This window comes from Topomyia yanbarensis, chromosome 2 (assembly GCF_030247195.1).
Source record: "Topomyia yanbarensis strain Yona2022 chromosome 2, ASM3024719v1, whole genome shotgun sequence".
Lineage (NCBI taxonomy): Eukaryota > Metazoa > Arthropoda > Insecta > Diptera > Culicidae > Topomyia > Topomyia yanbarensis.
In genome coordinates, this window is record NC_080671.1 from 21,263,749 (window position 1) to 21,285,432 (window position 21,684).

The following is a 21,684-nucleotide window of genomic DNA, read 5'->3' on the forward strand; positions in this document are numbered from 1 at the left end:
CTTTTCAATCCAATTATTTCAATCTCGATCTCTTCTTAGTCAGACAGGAAAATCGATTTAATTCACTTTCCATTCATCGACTTTTCATTGCAGTTCCACTTTATTTTCAGAATCAATGTCCACTGCTGTGTTGAGCTACCGAAAACTACCAAGTCACTGAATGCTCATTTAATTCTCCGTTCTTTTCCCCGTCTGCACTTCACCCACTCCAATGCGTAGCAGTTTTCTTCCCTGGGCGATAATCCGTTACCGAAACCGCCGAGAAGGAATAGGCAGAAATGCGAATTCCGCGCACACTTCGCGTTATGATTCGGTTCTCTGTCCGCGCGGCGTACCGGGGGCCTTATGCTCTGCTGCGAGGCTTCCGTTGCCCGTCGAGTTAGAAATGGTAATGAGCTGCGCGATGATAACCGAAATGTGCTCAAGCTCACCCCGCCTGAACTCGCCAGCAATAACAGTCTCTGATCGCGCGGACCATCGGCAGGTGTAGGCATGTGGAGTATGCAAGTAGGCTTCGCAGCAGCAAAGCAGACCGTAGAAAGACCAGTGTTTGCTCTTCTATTTAGTGCCGCGTTTCGATCGATATTTTGAAAACGGCTCGCGAAATAGAATGATCGCGTTTTTGCTTCTTCTTCTTGTTGGGGTGTTTATCGGGATCGGGATGGTCAATGATGAAAATGAAACCTGTAGTGTAATGAGAAATTACATTAAAACTGGTTAGATATAAAAAGGTGCTATCGTCTTTTATTGTAAAACCATACCATACTGGATTAGTGACATAATTCAGTTGGATTTGGTTGTTACAGGTCATAACTCGGAAATTCAAAAAATCATTGCTGGTGAGCTAGGATGCCATTCATTTTGCCCGAAAAATCGATCCATTTGGCCCTAAACCAGGCTCGAACAACATTTGCTGCATGGGCTGCTTGAATAAAAAATCTGCTAAATTCATGAAAACCACCCTGTTTTTTACACAGAAATGAAGCGCACTTATTGTGAAGAAGTTCTTTTGAAGACACTGAATGTCTAGCACTTACGGGATATAAGAACTGGATTTTCAACAAAAAATCGATTTTTGGCTCATGGAACAGAGGTAGTTTCTAAGCAAACATTTCACATAAACAGTCTCTAGGAGACAAACCATGTACCCCTTATTTTGTAGTATTTTTAAAGTACTTTCAGATGGTAATAACATTGATTGCCACTTTTTGCCACCTTCAGAGTTATTTAGCTTAGAAAACGTCGAATTTTGAGCATAAAATCGTCAATAACTCTGTTTATATAAAAGTAAATGAGTTGGTCTCTGAAGAAGAAATGTGCGCATTTGTAAGAGCTAACTTTTGTCTGAAGTCAACATTTACGAGAAATCAACTTCAATGAAGTTATATTAAAAAAACTGAATTTTCAAGAGCCACCCTAAACGGAACAAGGGAAATCGCTGTAAAATAAAAACCGTTCAAGATAGAGTTTTGACGTCTTCAGCAAAGTTACTCAAAATTGATTTTTCTACATTTCTTTGGAAGGTCATATTCTCCTATCTTTTTTCATTCAGGAGATAATTTTTTTATTTCAAAAATCAAGAGGGCCACCCCAATTTTGTTTTCCCTGAAATGAAGAACACTTATTGTAGAGAATTTGTTCCAAAGACACTGAAAGTCTAGTACTAACGGTTTATAAGTTCTGGATTTTTGACCAAAAAAATCGATTTGTGGCCCATGGTGCGTTTATGTATTTCCGAATTATTAGTCTTATCCGTCACAAAAATGCTGATTTTCTTGCCACAGGAACAATTCCCTTGCCAAACCATATTTTTTCGAGAATTTTACAAAACACATCCATCGAGTTTTATCAACACCTTACCGTAAAGCTAACGAGCTCGGGTTCTGACCGTTTTTTGTTGATTGAGCTACTGTTAGGTAGTTTACTTGTTTATATTTATAGCCTTCTCGGAGACTGATTTCCTGCACAGTTTGTTAAGTTTTTTTGCCATGGTGGCATAGATCTTTGACGAATTGATAGTCCTATTGTCCGATCAATTGTCTTAGGTAACTTTTTCGTGTGAAATAGTGAAATAGCAAGCACGGATCCTTGAGGGACCCCGTTTTCTTCAGTGAAGATTCTAGATTGTTGACCGCCGAGTCCTACATGGAATGTGCGGTCGTTGAAATAGTCCTTTATGAAGCTTCCCAAGTTTCCGGTTAAGCTGTTGTATGCTTTGGCGATGTCTAAAATAGCTATGTCTGCGTGTTGATCGTTGGCTAGGGTTTGACGAAGTATCTCCCTAAAAGCAGCAAGATGGGATCCGATCCTCGCTCCCTTGAGGTAGACAAACTGGCGCTGGTCCAGGAGATGGATTTCCCTCAAGAAGGTCATAAGGCATTTATTGACCATCCGTTCTTAATCTTCCCGAGGCACGGAAACAGGCTTATGAAGCGGAAGTTGTTCAGAGTGCGGGATCCTCCCCCTGGGGATAGGAATTATCAAGGTAATTTTTCAAGTTGAAGGTATAACGGGTGTTCAATAAAAAATGAGAATGATTTCAATACACGGAAAAAAATTGTTCCCAAAACCGTAAATAAAGTGCCATGAATTCTGGAACAATCACGTTTTTACGTTACGAAAACAGGACCATGACCAAAAACCATGGCTTTTATAATTATGTTCAATTTTCCTTCAGTAACGCCCGTATAACGCTTTCATTTGTGGAAATATTTGATTTTGTTTTGTGAACTTCGGTCACGGTTTCCACCAAGAACTAGTTCACAACTTTATGAACATTATTCATAAAACCAAAGCTTGACCCATGATTTTTTTTCATAAATATAGGAACAATAGTTCACAACATCGAAATATTCTGGTTATTTTTTCGTGAACTATTTCACGAAATTTGGAATTTTATTCATGAGCCCATTCAATTCTCGTGAACTAATGCATGATCCCTAATATATTAGTCCCAAGCCAATATCCGTGCTCGTGAAATGGTTCACAAAATTATCAAATATTATTCATGCATTCGTGAACTGGTTCATGATTCTTAATATATTAGTTACGATTCAATATCCGTGGTCGTAAAATACTTCATGACATCATGAAATATTATTCATGTATTCGAGAACCGGTTCATGATACCTAGTATAATAGTCACAACTTATCATTCGTTTTCGTGAAATAGTTAACGAAATCATAAAATATTATTCATGTATTCGTGAACTGGTTTATGATTCCTAACATAGTCACAATACAATATCCGTGTCCGTGAAATAGTTCACGAAATAATGAAATATTATTCATGTATTCGTGAACTGGTTCATGATGGTATCCGACCATTAGGCCGAAGGTCATTAGGCCGAATGGACATTAGGCCGAATGGTCATTAGGCCGAATGGTCATTAGGCCGAATGGTCATTAGGCCGAATGATCATTGGGCCGAATAGACTTTAGGTCGGGTGCTTAATAGAGAGGAGGGAAAGGGATCCGAAAAACGGGATCGAAGCTGTTCTATCAATCAATAATGCATTATAAAGTCTTGTGGAATGGAAACAATACAATTTTCTTCTTTCATATTCCTTCTCTACCATTTTGTCTCACCCTCATCCACTATCTCTTACTTTTCTATTTTGTTCTACATTCTCTCTCAAATTCTCTAATTATTTCCCTAACTCAATTAATTTAAATCACTGATGTTTTATCCTTCTTTTTAATATGAGCTGTTCTTTCAAATTATATCCTGTGCATTCCACGACTTCTATCCAGCTAGTAAAATTACGGAAGCTGACCTAGATGACAATTCACATTCATAAAACAGTGTATACAAGTTTTACTAAAGTTCAATCTCTTTAATTCGATTACGGCAATTAAAGCGGATAACTTATTCTAGAAGTCGAAGCGGCGGCCCCTCGCAAGCGAACTTGTGATCTACTCGTTTGCCCGGATTATTCAAACATATGGGCTATCAATTAGTTTAAGTCCGACGGAGCGGTAGCGATGTCGGACATCACCCGGATTGAAGCGATGTGGCGTAGCCACATTAGGCGTCCATTTTATTTTTTATTCCATGCAGTCAATAAATCAGTAGCGAGAAATGGGGTGTAAATATGCTAAACGTTATAATTTTAAGTTTAAAAAAAATCTAAATAAATCATCCTTCATTGAAAACTGATCATTCTTTTCTGTTCCAACCACTTCATCTATCACTCTCTTTGGTTTATTTGTTCTAATGGCCATTCAGCCTTTTGCATTCGGATGAATGACCATTCGGCCTAATGGCCATTCGGCCTAATGGCCATTCGGCCTAATGACCATTCGGCCTAATGACCATTCGGCCTAACGGCCTTCTGCCTAATGACCCAGTATCGTTCATGATACCTAGTTTAATAGTCACAACTTATCATTCGTTTACGTGAAAAAGTTCACGAAATCATAAAATATTATTCATGTATTCGTGAACTGGTTCATGATTTACGAACTATCTAGAATCTATTTGCATGCTTGTGATATTAAGAAGATATCCCCAATCATTTACAATTTCATGCAACGTGGTAATGAAATTTTTACGTGAACTCTATCACAAAAGTTGGAGTATTATTCGTGCAATCATTTTTGTTCCATGCACTTTTTAATGAAATACCTAGTTTGCTAGCGACCAATAATAGGTACGAGCAGTAGATACAAAAAAATCTTAGAACTTCGAACATCGTTATTCATTTGATCAAGGTGCTTAGAGTTCTAAGATGATTCGTCTTTGGCAGTAAGTAGGTGAGGAGTGGGGTAAGCGTGCAGCAGGCTGCGGGGAAGAAGAATGACTGCGAACAACTGAAATCCAAGCAAACATATGGAGAGAACTAGTAAACAATGTTGTTAGCTGTCGTTTCTAAAACCAACATGGCTGATCGGCATTTTTGAAGATCGTATCAGCTGAGAATAAAAACTCCTTGCATTTGATAAGGTTCATTGTGATGTCCGAACAAAAAACAAAAACTGCACTGAGAACCTCAAATAGTGTGCGTCATACAGATCACAAAACCGGATATGAGTCTTATTTTAATGATCCAGTTCATATTGTCACGTTATTCCGATTAAAAAAACCATTATTAACAAAAAATTATCGATCACGATAAGGCGAAGAAAATTTACGAATACCGTGATAAAACCGCTAATGTCATGAACATTAGTTACATTACTCTTTGAAAGTAAGCTCTAAAATAAAATATCAGTATAACATGAACAGAAATTACGAAAATCGTGACCAAGATCCTGAAATCATGATCACAAATCATACTACTAGTGAAAAAATATCTAAAATCGTGACCAAGATCCTGAAATCATGAACATGAATTGCTCTATTTATGACTAAAATATCACGATAACATGAACAGAAGTTACAATAATCGCGACTAAGATCTTGAAATCATGAGCACAAATTATACAACTCGTGACAAAAATATTCAAAATCGTGTCAAAAATCATGAACTCATGAACATGAATGACTACTTATGACTAAAATATCACGACAACGTGAATGAAAATTACGGACATCGCGACTATCCCGCTAACGTCATGAGAATTCACAAGAATCGCGAATAAGCTCTTGAAATCATGAACAACGTTTGACTGTCGACTGTGTATTCCCAGATCATGAACAAGAAATACAACAGAAACTAAACAACCCAACCAAACATTCTAATGTAACGCCATGTATATATTCGGGGCGAACTGGTTTTTAGAAAACACAAATAGTTTCATGAATACGAGGTTTATTATTCATAATTTCAGGAACTTTGTCACGATTTTCGTAAATCGTCCAGTTCATGACATCGTGACCATTCATGAATTTAAGAACGGATTTTTTTCCGTGTACCTTTCTGTAATTAAAGTAACGAGCGTAATTTTTTTCTCTCTGTACTCCCTAGAAATGGATGGCATGCTTTTTTCGGTCGGGTGCTGTCAGTTCAATCGAAGATAGCGTCGCAGCAAGAAGTCCGTGGAAAAAAAAATTTACGGTAGACCATTTTCGAGACGAAAACGTGCCCGTGAGTACAGTTTACCGAATCCTGGCATCTCTGAGCGTGGAGCGGAAGGCCGGTAGTGGCTGTCCAGCGAAGATAAGGACGAAGAAGAAGAAGAAGGAAGCGTTGAAAAAGCTGCTCGACAACAACGACGGAAAGAGTTTACGTGGCGACGGCTGAAAATATTATTACTCACACACCTTGATTCACCGAACCCTCAAGGTGGAGGACATCATCTGTTGGAAGAAGACCCAGTCCCCCGAGTACACGAACGAGCAGATAGCGATCGTTTAAAATTCGGATATAGTCGATTCAGATGAAATGCCCTCATCAAAGGTGTCCCAGCGCTTCCTTAATACTTCTTTGATGGACTTTCTAGCCGCGTCTCTGGCGATATGGAACTTTATCGCTCTATGCTCTCTCAGTGGGTGGTCAAACGGTGTCCTTCAGAGAATTACGAGCTGTGCGGCGATCTCTGATAGCCACTTTGACCTCTGAGTTCCACCAAAGTGTGGGTCACGGCGAAAGCTTGCTCCTAGTTAGAGGTTTATTATTTTCCGGGCGAAAATTTCCATTAACTGGTCGGAGGTCTTTGGTGAGTCTTGCTCTAGGGCGTCAAAAATTTCGTCTTCGCATCCGTTCCAGTCTACGCGGTCGTATATCCAGCGGCTACGACGGGTAGTAGTTGGTGGTTAACGATCATGTGACAGATGCATCGAAAAACGATCAATGTTACCGCGATTAAGGACGACGGTCTATCTGTATGCCTCAGCAGAATCGGCGGAGCAGATGGATGAATCCAGAATTGACGTGTATTGGCCTTAAATGTGAGTGGAATTTCCAGCGTTCAGTATGATAGCATTGTATAACCTCGGCTATCTGGTTAACCCGTCGATCGCATCTGTTGGATCCCCGCAAGGTGTGGTGGGTGCTAAAATCTCTAATCACGGGAAAGTGAGTTTTGAGCTACTCCGATATGTTTTTTAATTTCGTACCAACATTCCGTTCTTCGGCTGGGAGGTACAACGAGACGACCGTGCACCAGACCGAATAGTAGACGATTCGCGAGACGGCTATCAGTTCCGTATCAAGCTGGAACGGATCTGATGGAACGTCAGTCCGGATACCAAGCCGATGGTCTGGCATATGTTGTTTCTAATTTTGGCATCCCAAGAGTAGCCGTTTGCCAGCCGCGGCCCAGGATCAATGCTGTTTCGTATGTGTGTTCCTTGCAGTGCCAGACAGATTTGCTGGGACTGGGAGATCAGCAGTTGTAGGTTCCCTAAACCGCTTCTATGACTGTCCATGTTCCACTGTAGAGCGAGACTGATTCGGGCCTTCCCCAGTGATGGATTCATGTCACTGTCGCTCATTGTTTGCCTGCGGATGATACGGCTACAGCTTCGTGTACTCGAGTCGCGGTTTGTCCCATTTCGACAGGGGTTCCTGCCGAAACTTCTAGAGAAATTCGTGATTGAGCTTTCCGCATTTGGATCGGTGGAGTTGTACCGTGGTAGTTGTTGGCGAGTTGTTCTTCAGATGCATTGACAATTTTTCGGTAAAAGTCAGCAGTCGTCTGTTTTTATTGTATCGTAAAGGAGGGTGTAACTTGTGTTTATAACTATTGGGTGTGCTGGCTTGTTTGGGATTGACGGTCCTATTGTTCTGGATCGGGTGATTGTTTTACTCAATGGTTATGCATTGCGTTGTTATGTCTGAGCTGATCTCTTTGCTGGACATGCTGAGGGAGCTTGTGGAGCTAGACCTGGTCAGCGAAGGCTGGCTTTGATGCGGGTCGAAAGAAAGCAGATGTTCGTGTTTCTGGATGGGGCTGCGGGATTTTCTCAGACGGTCGCGTTAGTCTCTCTGTCGTTTATTCTGTTGGACTTGTGAAGTTCCGTTCGATAAAATGATCCGGTAGGAATCTGCGGCGGGGGTGTGATCAGACCAATTTCTCCCCGGTCATATGGAGCGCTGCTGAGCCATACTGAGTTCGTTGAACGCCTGACGGAAAGATTTCAGTTCGGCCAGGGCAGCTTGACACAGTTTTGTAACTTCGTGCCTAGTTGTTTAAGACACTAAGTTTGATATTCTTGTGCTTCTAATCCTCTGTTGGTTGCTGTTTTACCTATTTCAGTTGGCGGATTTGCTAAAGGACGAGCTGAATGGTTTTGTCCCGCTTGTCGGTTTTGGGTTCTCCGTAGACTGCATTGGAAAAATTTATGCCGGAGGTTTTAATTAGCTACAAGAGCCAAGACGGCTCTGAAAAATGTCAGTTTTCTATTGGGTTTGATCTTGATGACTTCTTCTTCTTGCACGTGCTTTGGCCATTTCCGGTAGCAAGTTGGGTGTTTTTGACCGCAATTTACGCATTTGCATGTGTCAACACAAGAGTAAATGTTCAATAAAAAATGAAAAAAATTTCAGTCATGTAGTCAAAAAAACAAAAAAAAAACTCAACGAATTCGGATTTTTTTTTATTAAAAACATATGCATCTCACAAGAGCGCTGGACGGCACAGACATCCATCTTCTGTATACAATTCCGGATCCTGGTGTTTAACTGCTTCGTATCCTTGGACCGCCAATTATTTTTGCATACTAGGGCATTGAGGGAGCCGAAAAAATCCTCAATGGGACGACACTAGGGAAAGTTGGTCAGGTTCCTTTCTTTCGGCACGTACGGTATCTTTTTTTTGCTCAGCGTCTTCTTGGCGTAATGGGAAGTCGCCTTGTCCGAGCAGAAGACGTACTTCCTATCCGCATCATGCTCTTTTAAGAACGGCAGAAGAATTTTCTCAAAACACTCCTTCTGGTACACTTGTTGATTGATGGCCAGATTGCTCGGCTTGAACCACGGCTTTGAAATCCCTCTGTCCGATATGGCGATGTACAGCGTAACTTTTTTTTCAAATTTATGCTTAAACTTATATTTTACTTCGGGGGGTGTGGCCAATTTGTCGCTGGAATAGTAATTGTCATTTCCTAGAATGTTGGTCTTCGAGAGCGGAAAGTATCTTTCGTCGTCTACCATGAACGACGTCCCGCGGTAGTTCTTCGTCATTCACTGCGATTTCACGATCGCTATCTGCGCGTCCGTGTACTCGGGAGACCGAATCTTCTTCCGACAGATGATGTCCTCCATCTTGAGGGTTCGGTTAATCAAGGTATGGGGGCAGTGATATTTTCGACAAACGTCACGCAAACTCGTTTCGTCCTTGTTGTCGAACAGCTTTTTCAACATTTCCTTCTTCTTCCTCATTATCTTCGCCGGACGGTCGCTACCGGCCTTCCGCTCCACGCTCAGGGATGCCAGGATTCGGTAAACTGGGTCGTTTTCGTTTCGAAAGTACTCGTAAACTTTTTTCCACGATGACCATGCGTTTCGTAAAACCGTACAACACGCTCGCGGAGTGCTTGCTGTTTCAACGCCATCTTCAATTGAACTGACAGCACACGAGCGAAAAGAAACATGCTGTTATGTACTGTTATAAAGTGTTATACAACTGATATAAGCTATGGATAAAATTAATAATAGTTTTTGGCAACACTTTTGCGAGCAAGAAACCTAAGAATAAAAAGATCGGTTTAGGCGATCTCGCCTTAATTTGATTTAGACTTAACAACCATTATAGTGTCCTTCACTTACTCTATCACCGTTTTCCCTCATTTCAAATAGTATCTAGCCGGTAGTTTCCCCTTAGTTCACACTGCTTGCCGACTTCGGTTTCTGTATTGGCTAGTGGATTAAAAGCTGGTAAGTCAATATATAACACATGCCACCCATTACTAGGGAATCCAGAGAGCAGTTCTCTTGTAGAGAAAAAAATTTACGCTCTTTCCTTTAATTACAGAAAGGTACTGAAATCATTCTTATTTTTTATTGAACACCCGTTAGGAGATTGGACCCAGTGAAAGAGAGGACTATGAGTGGCGTGTTCGTCGGGCTACTATCGACCATTTTGGTTATCCTACGGACTTCAATATGCCTTGGTGACTTGCTAAAGGTACTGCAACCTTTAGTAAGTCACTTTCACTCATGTTGAATATTTGATTCAATTTTCCTATTTTTTTACTATCGAGACATCGTGACTTTTTGGATTTTAGTGTCTAGCTAGCGCCAATTTGGTGCTGGTTTGAACTTATCTAACTAGCATTAACCTTCCGGAAGTAGCGCTAGTGCACTGAGTGCACGCTTCTCTCAAAATCAATCGAAATAGTTTTAGCCCACCAGCGACTGCTCGTTGAGTGGGCCATTTGCGCGACTTCCGGAGGGTTAAGTAAGTGTTAGTTACTGATCCGGTAACCTGAAACACTAAAAAAAATGTTAGATCTTGTGTGCTTACTATCGTGTGTGCAATATGTGTGGAAGATTCTGCACTTAATACTCGGCGGCATAATAGAAAATGGAAAATGACACAGACGTATGTATGTACCACTAGCTATATCAAACATGCTGCATACTTGACGCGAATGCCAGAAGAAAGACAAGCTTAACTTATGTTCAGTTGAGAACCATCGCTTTATCTCGTGCAAAATGTTTCTAACTCCATAAAAGGAAACTTAGAAAAGTTGGATTTGGGTTTCGTGTTCTACTCGTCAGTAACAGGCACCAACTTGGTGCCAGTTAGACGATAAATTCAAACAGTTCACACAACATATGTGAGCGCTCAAAGCAACAGGCTGGTCCCGACTGCTGTTTCGGGTAGACATATACAGAAGCTCTGGAAAATTACAAACGCAGATCCAACTTTACCATATTCTGTTGTGATTGAGAATACACTGATTGTTTGGCAACGAAGATGATGATGCCTTTTTCTTAAGATGTGTAACGATCATAATTTAGTCATGCAAGAATGCTTATAAATTGATTAATTTGATATTAAAAATATCAAATTATTTCCCGTTTTCTGGGGATGAGTAGGATATGGATGAACAACCGAAATCTGCCGAAAAAATTAAAATTCTCACAAACAAAAAATAATTGAGATAAAAAGAGACATCCCTACCCAAACCGTTGCATCCCATGTAAAGGTAAGCGAGAAAGATGAAATTAAAGACCATCGTAAGATGATTATATTCACTGCTGTCTTGGTGGCTTCGCGTGACATGTGCAACGACTCGTCAACACAAATCGCTGGTCAATAGTCTTCACGGCGGATCACGGGGTTTCCGTTTGCAAAGGTTTTCCATTCGCATCCGCATCTGGTTTTTTTTCTCTCTACATATTTAAATGCGCTAATATACATGCAATTTGCCCCTATCGTCACCGAGAGTGATAGTTTTCATGCGAGAAATAGGTACACGCGGTTTTCGAACCCACGTAATCGACGACGTAATCAGCAAGCGTAAGGGCTTGCGTTGATGATTGTTTGGTTGTTACTGGACAAAATTATGGTCAATCGAACGATAATTTAATCTAATTCGATGAGAGAGGAGATAATTTACTTACCTTAACATGTCATTAACCGGAAGTGTTTAATTATTGTGGTTAATAGCACGCGCTGAAGTAAACATTGCAGGTTCATGCTCCGACTTTTACTTTCTTGTAAAGGTCATCTTTTAGTTTTGATTACCCAGTTGGAAAGCATGGCTTGCCAATCGTTAAACACATGTCACCTGGTTTTGGATTTACGAGGGAAAGTTCGTCGTTGCCGGAAGCATCGAAGTCACCGCTAATGTTGCGTCACATTGCATACGATGTTGTACGGTTGGTAGCAATAACACTTCCTTCCCTTCGCACGCATTGCAGCCGCACGCACGCAGAAGGGAGGAGTCGCACAACTAGCCTGTGTACGTACCGCGACGTCATTCGGTTGCGTTAGCTTTTTTAGTTGTTTTGTAGCTCGGGAAACTTTCAAAAAAGGAGCAAAAGGAAGCTTTAATTTTTTTTTGGGCTAGCTTTTTTGCATCGCAGCAGAACTTCCGCGGTTGCGCATCGTGTACTTTTTTCTGTTCCATTCGTTCTATTTATGACACTGGCATGCAACACACAAAAATCAAGGTATTTCCTCGATGCTGGAACACATTCGTTCACCGGCTGGTAGAAATGGGGAGCATCCAAATTAAGTGTACGGTTCCACCTGGCGGTGGGTAATTTTCCTTTTGTTAAACTTTCATACGTTTTCCCAGTCGGGCATGCATGTAATTTGCCTGCATCGGTCTCAAATTATGTTTGAAAAATGTGAAGAAGAAGAAAAACAGGTGAGATATAATGAGTGTTTTTCGCCAAGAAAACAAAGCAGAACAGTTACGACGCTTAATTGTTCTAGTAGGGCAATGCAGCGCAGTTGTGGGTTTTTTTACGGTAGTCTGTTCGGTGCTATAGATGTGATCGTTCTGAGATTTGAGAGAATACTGACCTAGAGACAAACCAGTGCAGATTTTTAAAGGCAGTGCACTATTTCTAAAATATGAGAATGCAGTTTCCCCTTCTTGAACCGCCAGCATTACATCGCTTTCTATATGAAACCATTTGCATAAACAAGAAAAGAATAGAGCTGCAACATAAATTATTCACACATTTACGTACATAAATAGATATTGATGATGAGTGTTCTAGTTTTTGTTTTGGCGGCGTCTATAAATAGGTCAGTAACGTAGATATGAGAAAGATATTGCTCTGTTCCCGATTGATATTGACCGGTCCGAATGCTACCGATTCCATTCCGTATAAGCTGTGATCTATTACGTTTCGTCTATTTCGATCCGAAAGAAATGAACCGCTGAACGACTGGAATAAGACATATTGCAATGACGAAACGTTTACGTTTACGAGTAACGGGTGCTAATGATTTGAGCAAATGGCAGTGTGAAGCGGAAGCTTTATTTCGAAAGCCCTGACAATCAATTGATGCTCAACATAAAAGTGCCTATCTTGTTTACTAAGTGAAATATGTTCAATCAATTTCTGTCCATACATTGAAATTTGCATATTCCGTTTCCCTGACCAGTACCGAAAATGAGCCAATGCGTCATTTTGGTATGCGGGAGAATTCCTGATGATCTCAAGCAACGTGAATAACGCGATACCTACATATATAGGAGATACCTGTAGCAGGGAAGAACGTGATCAGTTCATTAACACCGGAAAAGTGCGATTCTCTTTCTTTTCTCACACCTTTTAATGTTTGCTTTTCCGTTGTTTGACTTTGTCTGCTAACCACGATCATCATCATCAACACCACCAGCAACAATGTTGGTGTCCAACCATTGATTGAAATTTAAAGGCATGTTGCTGCTAGGTCACTGAACAGATAAGACCCTATTCTCGTTTACCTTTTCTGTATAGTCAGTGCAACCACAATTAGTGACTGCTGAACAGTTGAATTTGCGGTGGTGCTCATTGACTCGTACCGAATGACAAATCGATGCTCTTCTCTGCTATAGAAGAATTGGTTTGAATTGAAGGAAAGGGAAAGTCTTCAATATTCCATGCAATGTGACGTTGAGTGAAAATGTACCATTCGTTCCGTACGCGTATTTATTTCATTACTGTTGCATATTTTGTTTTGCATTGATAATTACATAATGTTGTTGATCTTAAAGGGTGAACAAGAAATTATTCCAACACTTATAACCTAGACAAGATTTAATCAAATTTTACAGTTTCTGTTTAAAGTGTATTTTTTATATCTTGTAAATCTAGAAGTGGTGTGTTTTGCTGCCGCTAAGCTGTCAGTGAGTAAATTGCAGATGTGTGAAAAAATGTATACGCTCGCATCACAAGGAAAATCCGGAACAGTCACATCGTAAATTGGTAATCGAAAACCGGAGCCCCCAAAAACGACGAAAAGAGTAGCAAGCTGTTTGCAAGCGAGACCCTAATCTCTCCATCCCTGATATCGCAAGCAAGCAGGGAGTGGCGTCTACAACCGTACGTAGAGCTAGAAAACAAATCGGACTGTCGACTTACAATCATGACGATAAGCAAAGCCAGTCGGTCAGAGAACGATCATTTGGATGATGAATCCTACGTCAGGACAGACTTTAAACAGCAGCAAAATTATACATCGACTGAAAGAGTAAAGTTGGCATAAATTTTCAAACACATTATGCTGTCGAAGTTCGTAAAAAAATATCTCGTGTGGCAGGCCATCTATTCCTGTGCTTGAATAGCGACATTCCCAACACAACCGGGACCATTAACCAGGAAATTTATTTGCAATAAGGAAAAAAGGCCATGGAATGGACTCAGAGCCGTAGCGTGGCCTTTTGGCGCCCTTGGCGAAGCATCATTTTTGCGCCCCTTTGCTATTTACATAAGGCTGGGCACGCTGACGAAGTCGACATAAATTTGACTTTTACTGTGAGTCGTATATACCTACACTGCCATTAAGCTGTGAAGCAATGTTGGTAAACACGGCTCACAGTCGAAGTCAATTTATGTTGACTTGCTAGTCGACTTCGTCAGCGTGCACAGCCTAATTAGCTTTCTTTTTCTGGTCGACTTTCAAACAATAATTTAGTATGTACCTGCATGGAAATGTCACACTTATTCCTACTTATTTTATGATTTATCCGTGACGGGAGCTACCCCGGTCAACTTCACACAATGTGCCTGTGCTGGTAAAATTAAATGGTTGAAAGTTTCGGCATTTGTTAATGTTAGAAACATTGTCAGCAAATATAGGGTTACCAAATTGGTTAAGAGCAACTTAAGGACACGTTGAATCTCGACCGAGATTCGCAAAATTCGCAGGCCAGTGATGAAAGTATCGTTTGGATACGATCAGTAATAAATTGTGTTTGATGGAAGACGAGAACAGAAAATTGATCCTGCACACATCCCCGTCGAAAACGAGTTTCTGTAGGCCCCAGGACAAAAGTTTTATCTGGCACAAGGCACCCAGAAAAATCAAGTGTGTGCTCGCCGATAAATTTGGCCAGAAACTAATGATCTGTCAAGGAATTTGCAGTTGTGGACTTAAAACCAAGCTTTTTACCCCTAAGAAAGCGATTCATAAAGGCACCCAAAGTCTCAATGAAGGTTTGGTTAGATTTTGCAAGCTGTTACAACAATCAGGAGATACTACAGGGGCACCGATGATTCACCGAGATCGGAAATTTTTTCGCCCTCTTGTAAGTATTTGCAAGCGATAACGGTGGTGCATAGTTCGCCTATTAATATGGCACCTATCTCTTTTTGAAAAAAACTTGCTCTTTCCGCTAAATTTTCCAGTCTCCTCAGTATCTAGTGTAATGTATTTCTCAAGTAACTGCAACTTAATTGAGTTTATTGTACACATTTTTGTTTATTTTGTAAGTGGGATAGTTTAGCATAGAATTTCAATAATAGGACAAACAGACTCGCTATTTTTTCACGGAGTCTTGGAAAAAAACTATGTGATTTGGATGTGTTTTCTGAAAATATACGTTAAAAGAAAATATTTAATGAACAAAAAACTGAAAATGCTCAAAAATTACCATGGGACAGTTATGCGTTGAGTGGCAGTATAAATAGGCGACAATTTTTAGGAACTGTGACCTGGTTGGTAGATTGTTCATTACGGTGCAATATATTAGATTAGAATTACCAGTCCAAGTGCCATCACGACATGCCCAGGGCAGTACCTACCCATCTTTTGCACATTTGAGTGAAACAAAGATACTTTCATCATCTGTTTCTGATAAGGTTTTTAGACATTTTTTTTATTTCGATTATCGAGGTTTTAACCTTAAGGTCATTCGCCTCTTCGGGTTAGAAACATCTCTTATGAAAAATTTCTAACCCTATGTGCGGGGTCGGGACTCGAACCCAGGTGCGCTGCGTACAAGGCAATCGATTTACCAATACGCTACGCCTACCCCCTTTTTACACATTCTTTGTGCCCGGTGTTAAGAAAATCGGTAACATTCAGCCATACTGTGAGTACAGATAGGTGATACAATGTTAGCTTTTCCATTTCCTAATTCGTCTTTTAAACTCCCGTAATTTCCGTCTTTTTGTGCATTCTTTTAAATTTGAGTCAGGCTTGGAAAAGACCTAGCTGATGATAATATGGGTGTTGAACCTGATTCGTCATCGAAGACTCCAACTTCGATCGGATCATATATGCTTTTCTTGTGGACCAAAGGTAATCGGCAACGTATGCTCACGATCTAGGAAGAACTGACGCAGAAATATTCAGCCATTACGAATATATCGAAAGCTCACCAAGCTTAGAATTGTGACATCCTATTGAAAGCAAACAAATTACATTTATGGTGACACTATCGATTTCTACTTTGTGAGCGGGTATGTAGAACTACCGTATCTACATACCCGCTTATGAAGTAGAAATCGATGGTGTGATTATCGATTCGATGGTTTTGCGTGGATCTGCTGAGGCTCGCGATTGGCTGTTTCAATTTGAATTTGAAGCATTTTCTTAAAAGACGCTCCAAGCACTCACTTGCAGAAAATATAACAATTCGAGGAAGCGCTGGCACAAATACGAAGCAAACAGCTCTAAGTTCTAGACTGTTGAGATCAAACAAGCACTTTCCAATGCTTCCAGAAACACCAAAAATTCCAAGTAGCTCATCATTTTAACCAGGGACTCAACTCAGTGCGGAACGGGTTGGGCCTACGTTGGACAACGGTAACTTTGTGGAACAGCTCCGGCACCGACGAGAACTTATATTCTCACTGTACGGCATGGTGATAATCGACCTAGCTTACTTCATGATCTTTGCTAGAGATAGCCTACTGTACTACCCATGACCAGATTTCTATCCTATTTGTGTAGCAATAGAACTGATAAAACGAGCGATAAAGTTTGTAACAATTTTCGCAATTTTCATTAGTCTTTGCAGTGTCTTGCAACTCAAATACCATCGTTCTTTATTCTTTTCACCACTTGACACTCATTTCCAAATCTACTTTCGAACAATAATTTAGTTGATACCTGGAAATGGGAAACCTATCTTGATTTATTTTTTTACTTAACCTCACTTATTTTATATAGAAGATCAAGATTTCGGTGCCCCCTCAAGGATGGCGCACTTGGCACAGGCCAACCTGATCAACCGCATGCTATGGCTCTGGGAATGGTATACCGCGAACAGCATCAAGATGGTGCCCAAGGACACGAACCCTCAAAACTCGCAAGACGTACGGAGTAAAACGAAAGGCCCAGTAAATCGCATTCGCCAAAAAGGAAGCTTAAATGATTTTTTTTATTTATGAATTTAACTTGCAAGAGAAACATGATTTGATTTTTCTATAAAAAGTTTGACCGATTTACACACTTTCTTGTTTGACTATGTTATGATCGTAGCACCCTTTATGTTTGATATGATGCATTTGTAGGATGTTCACTACTGCCAGATTGAGCTCCATCGGCTATTGTTATATGTACTGCTTGTGGAATGGGCAGCGACAGATCTGTAGGTAGGATCAACTGTTTCACTTGTATCTCAAGCGGAACGATTTTTAGCTTCTGTTCAGAGCGTGATGAGAAAATAAACTGTGACAAAAATCCTGAAATCAATAACCTCAGTCACATCTCATCTCTAGAAAAATTCCATAGTAAACTCGAGAATAAAATATCACGATAACGCGCAAAGAAATACGTGCGACGTTGGATGGCTCGAAATCAAGTATACGGATTGCGAAAATGGAGTGTGGCGCAGAGTGTACATGAGTTGCACCAAGTATACAAAACTGGCGGATATTGTTAAACAGATAAAATACAGCAGATTGCAATGGGCTTATCATGTGATACGAATGTCGGAAGAAAGAACTGCGGAAACAATATTAAGCAGGGAGCCAGGCACAGTGGTCGGAAACGCCAATAACGTGAACTCAATTCACTATTGGCCAAACCATCGAATATATTCACAGGGTGTCTTTGGAGTAATTGTTCCTATGAATATTCCCCACAATCTAGTAACAATTGAAATTACCCAGGCAACATTTTGATTCACTTTAATAAGTTGCAATTTGATTAACTGAACTCTTGAACGATATAAATTGATTGTATAAAATGCACAGATCCTTTCTATGTGAACAAAAGTGGAGGCCATATACGTACAACAAATCGGTATAGTAGAACTATGTGATTTACGACGAATTTTGATCTCATCAGAAGCATTATACAATCATCTAGCTTATCTGTTTATATGTGATCAACTTTACAATCACACATAAAGGTTTATGCAGCTTAAGGTCCCCAATGTGGTAATAAGGAGCATTTTTTTTAATAACATGAAAATAAAAAATCAGGATGAAATTTCTCTAATTCTGTTATAAGACATAGTTACGCCCACTATGTTTTTCATGGGTGAGTTTGGGGAGTTACCCCAGCAAACCAGCAATCGTATATAAAAGTTTACAATAAATTACAAATAATGACAGACTAAATCAAAATTACAAATAGTGCAAGCAAAAATTATGTTTTGTTGTAAAAAGTTCACATAAAATGCAAATCTGTGATCCAAATACAATTTTGACTTGAAGTTATTTATTAGTCCACTACAACTTAAAACAAAATTGTACATGCGGAAATCTTGAAACATTGTATAGAAATTAATTTGCAATTGAATTAAACTGCAAAATCGTTCAAAAAAAATTGTCACCTTCTTATAGCACTTCGCAAATTCTTCGTCAGACTAGTTCAATATTTGAGCAATAAAAAATGGCTTGAGTAAAGAATGTAGGTTTTGATTTGACAAGTATAGAAGGTATCATTGGAGGGCCATATTTAGGTTGGATTATGGTATTTTTAGATCGTAATCACAAAGCGATAAAAATGATCAAATATAATCGTTGCTTGTCAGTGTACAAATAGGTGAGTACATAGCGGCTATGCTGGGAATACGAAGATCTCAGGTTCGAAACTGTGGAAGTAAATCGTAGCAAGTAATTTAATAATTGATGTTCCAGTAACTCCAAACTCACCCATGAAAAACATATCTACCAGTGTGGACGTAACTATGTCTTATAACAGAATTATAGAATTTTCATTCTGAATTTTTATTTTCATGTTATTTTAAAAAAATACTCTTGTTACCACATTGGGGACCTTAAGTTGCATAAACCTTCATGTGTGATTGTAAATTTGATCACATATAAACATATAAGCTAGATGATTGTATAATGCTTCTGATGAGATCAAAATTCGTCGTAAATCACATAGTTCTACTATACCGATTTGTTGTACGTATATGGCCTCCACTTTTGTTCACATAGAAGGGATCTGTGCATTTTATACAATCAATTTATATCGTTTAAGAGTTCAGTTAATCAAATTGCAACTTATTAAAGTGAATCAAAATGTTGGCTGGGACTGGAACATCAATTATTAAATTACCTGCTACGATTTACTTCCACAGTTTCGAACCTGAGATCTTCGTATTCCCAGCATAGCCGCTATGTACTCACCTATTTATGCACTGTCAAGCAACGATTATATTTGATCATTTTTATCGCTTTGTGATTACGATCTAAAAATACCATAATCCAACCTAAATATGGCCCTGCAACGATACTTTCTATACCTGTTAAATCAAAACCTACATTCTTTACTCAAGCCATTTTTTATTGATCAAATATTGAACTAATCTGACGAAGAATTTGCGAAGTGCTATACGGAGGTGACTATTTTTTTGAACGATTTTGCAGTTTAATCCAATTGCAAATTAATTTCTATACAATGTTTCAAAATTTCCGCATGTACAATTTTGTTTTAAGTTGTAGTGGACTAATAAATAACTTCAAGTCAAAATTGTATTTGGATCACAGATTTGCATTTTATGTGAACTTTTTACAACAAAACATAATTTTTTCTTGCACTATTTGTAATTTTGATTTAGTCTGTCATTATTTGTAATTTATTGTAAACTTTTATATACGATTGCCGGTTTGCTGGGTAGGCATGGCTTACTATGATCGAACTAAAAAAATTAACTTTTTATGCTGACGAGATATAAAGTTGGTGCCTTCGACAAAATTTTAGGAATACTCATAGTGAAGAATTTTGTTGAAGATCTTGAGCTTGTAGGAGTAAAGGTTATCGATTTATAAGGCGTTTTCTATGGCAACCCCCTTAAATCTGATTTTTTTAATATAACTTTTTTCATTGTGACTTTTCGTGCAAACTATGTATAACACAAATGTGTAGGTATCAAAACTACATAATATTGTCGAAGACTGTATGTAAAAAACACTAATTTGTTTCAAAGTTATTGAAGATTTTTACATTTTTTTACACCAACTTCAACTACGTATAAGAAAGAAAGGTGCAAACCAAAATTCACGAACAGGCACTTTTCCAACTTTCTAAACTATGCAAAATAAAGCTAAGAAGGTTTGGTGCGTGGCACTCTAGAACCTTATGAATTGGGTAAGCTTACTTGATCATGTTTTTTGACTTTTCCATACAAAAATCCACAAAAAAATGTTATTCAATTTTTTCCATAAAATTTAACAAATAATGGTATGACATCCTTTTGTAAGCATTAAATTCATTATGACATGTCTATTTGAGTATATATTAGTTTGGAAATCCCAATGATATTAAAAACTTTACATTTTTGCTCCCACGTTTATAGAATCTGAAATATTCAGGTATAAGTGAAAATAATACTTGTAATTGAATGTTGAACCAAGAATTTCAAAAATTGGAGCAAAGAAATTTCAAAAAAATTTTTTGTGGATTTTTGTATGGAAAAGGTCAAAAAACATGATCAAGTAAGCTTACGCTATTCATAGGGTTCTAGAGTGCCATGCACCAAAAATTCTTAGCTTGATTGTGCATAGTTTAGAGAGTTAAAAAAGTGCCTGTTCGTGAATTTTGGTTCGCACCTTTCTTTCTTATACGTAGTTGAAGTTGGTGTAAAAAATGTAAAAATCTTCAATAACTTTGAAACAAATGTGTATTTTTACAAACAGTTTTCGACAATATTATGTTGTTTTGTTACTTACACATTTGTCTAGAACATAATTTGCACGAAAAGTCACAATGAAAAAAGTTATATTAAAAAAAAACAGATTTAAGGGGGTTGCCATAGAAAACGCCTTATAAATCGATAACCTTTACTCCTACAAGCTCCAGTTCTTCAACAAAATTCTTCACTATGATCATTTCTAAACCTTTGTCTAAGACACCAACTTTCTACCTCGTCAGTATAAAAAGTTAATTTTTTTTAGTTCGATCATAGTAAGCCATGTCTAATTTCAATTGTTATCAGATTGTGGGGAATATTCATAAGAACAATTCCTCCAAAGACACCCTGTGAATATATTCGATGGTTTGGCCTCTAGTGAATTAAGTTCACGTTTTTGGCGTTTCCGACCACTGTGCTGTGGAGCCTCCGACGCTAGAAGAGGTGAAAAAGGCAATCAAAGAGCTGAAAAACTGTAAGGCTGCTGGAAAGGACGAGCTCCCGGCCGAACTTTTCAAACACGGTAGTGAGCAGCTGCGCGAAATACTTCACCGTACTCTTTTGAAGGTATGGGAAGAAGAAGAACTACCTGCTGACTGGCAAGAGGGCCTCATTTGTCCCTTATACAAAAAGGGACACAGACTGGAGTGCGCCAATTATCGAGGAATATCGCTTCTCAAATCGGTATACAAAATAATGTCAAGCATTCTGTTCAACACATGGAGGCCGTTGGAGGAGTCTTTTGTCGGCGAATACCAAGGTGGTTTTCGTGAAGGCCGATCAACAACGGATCAAATGTTCACCCTGCGACA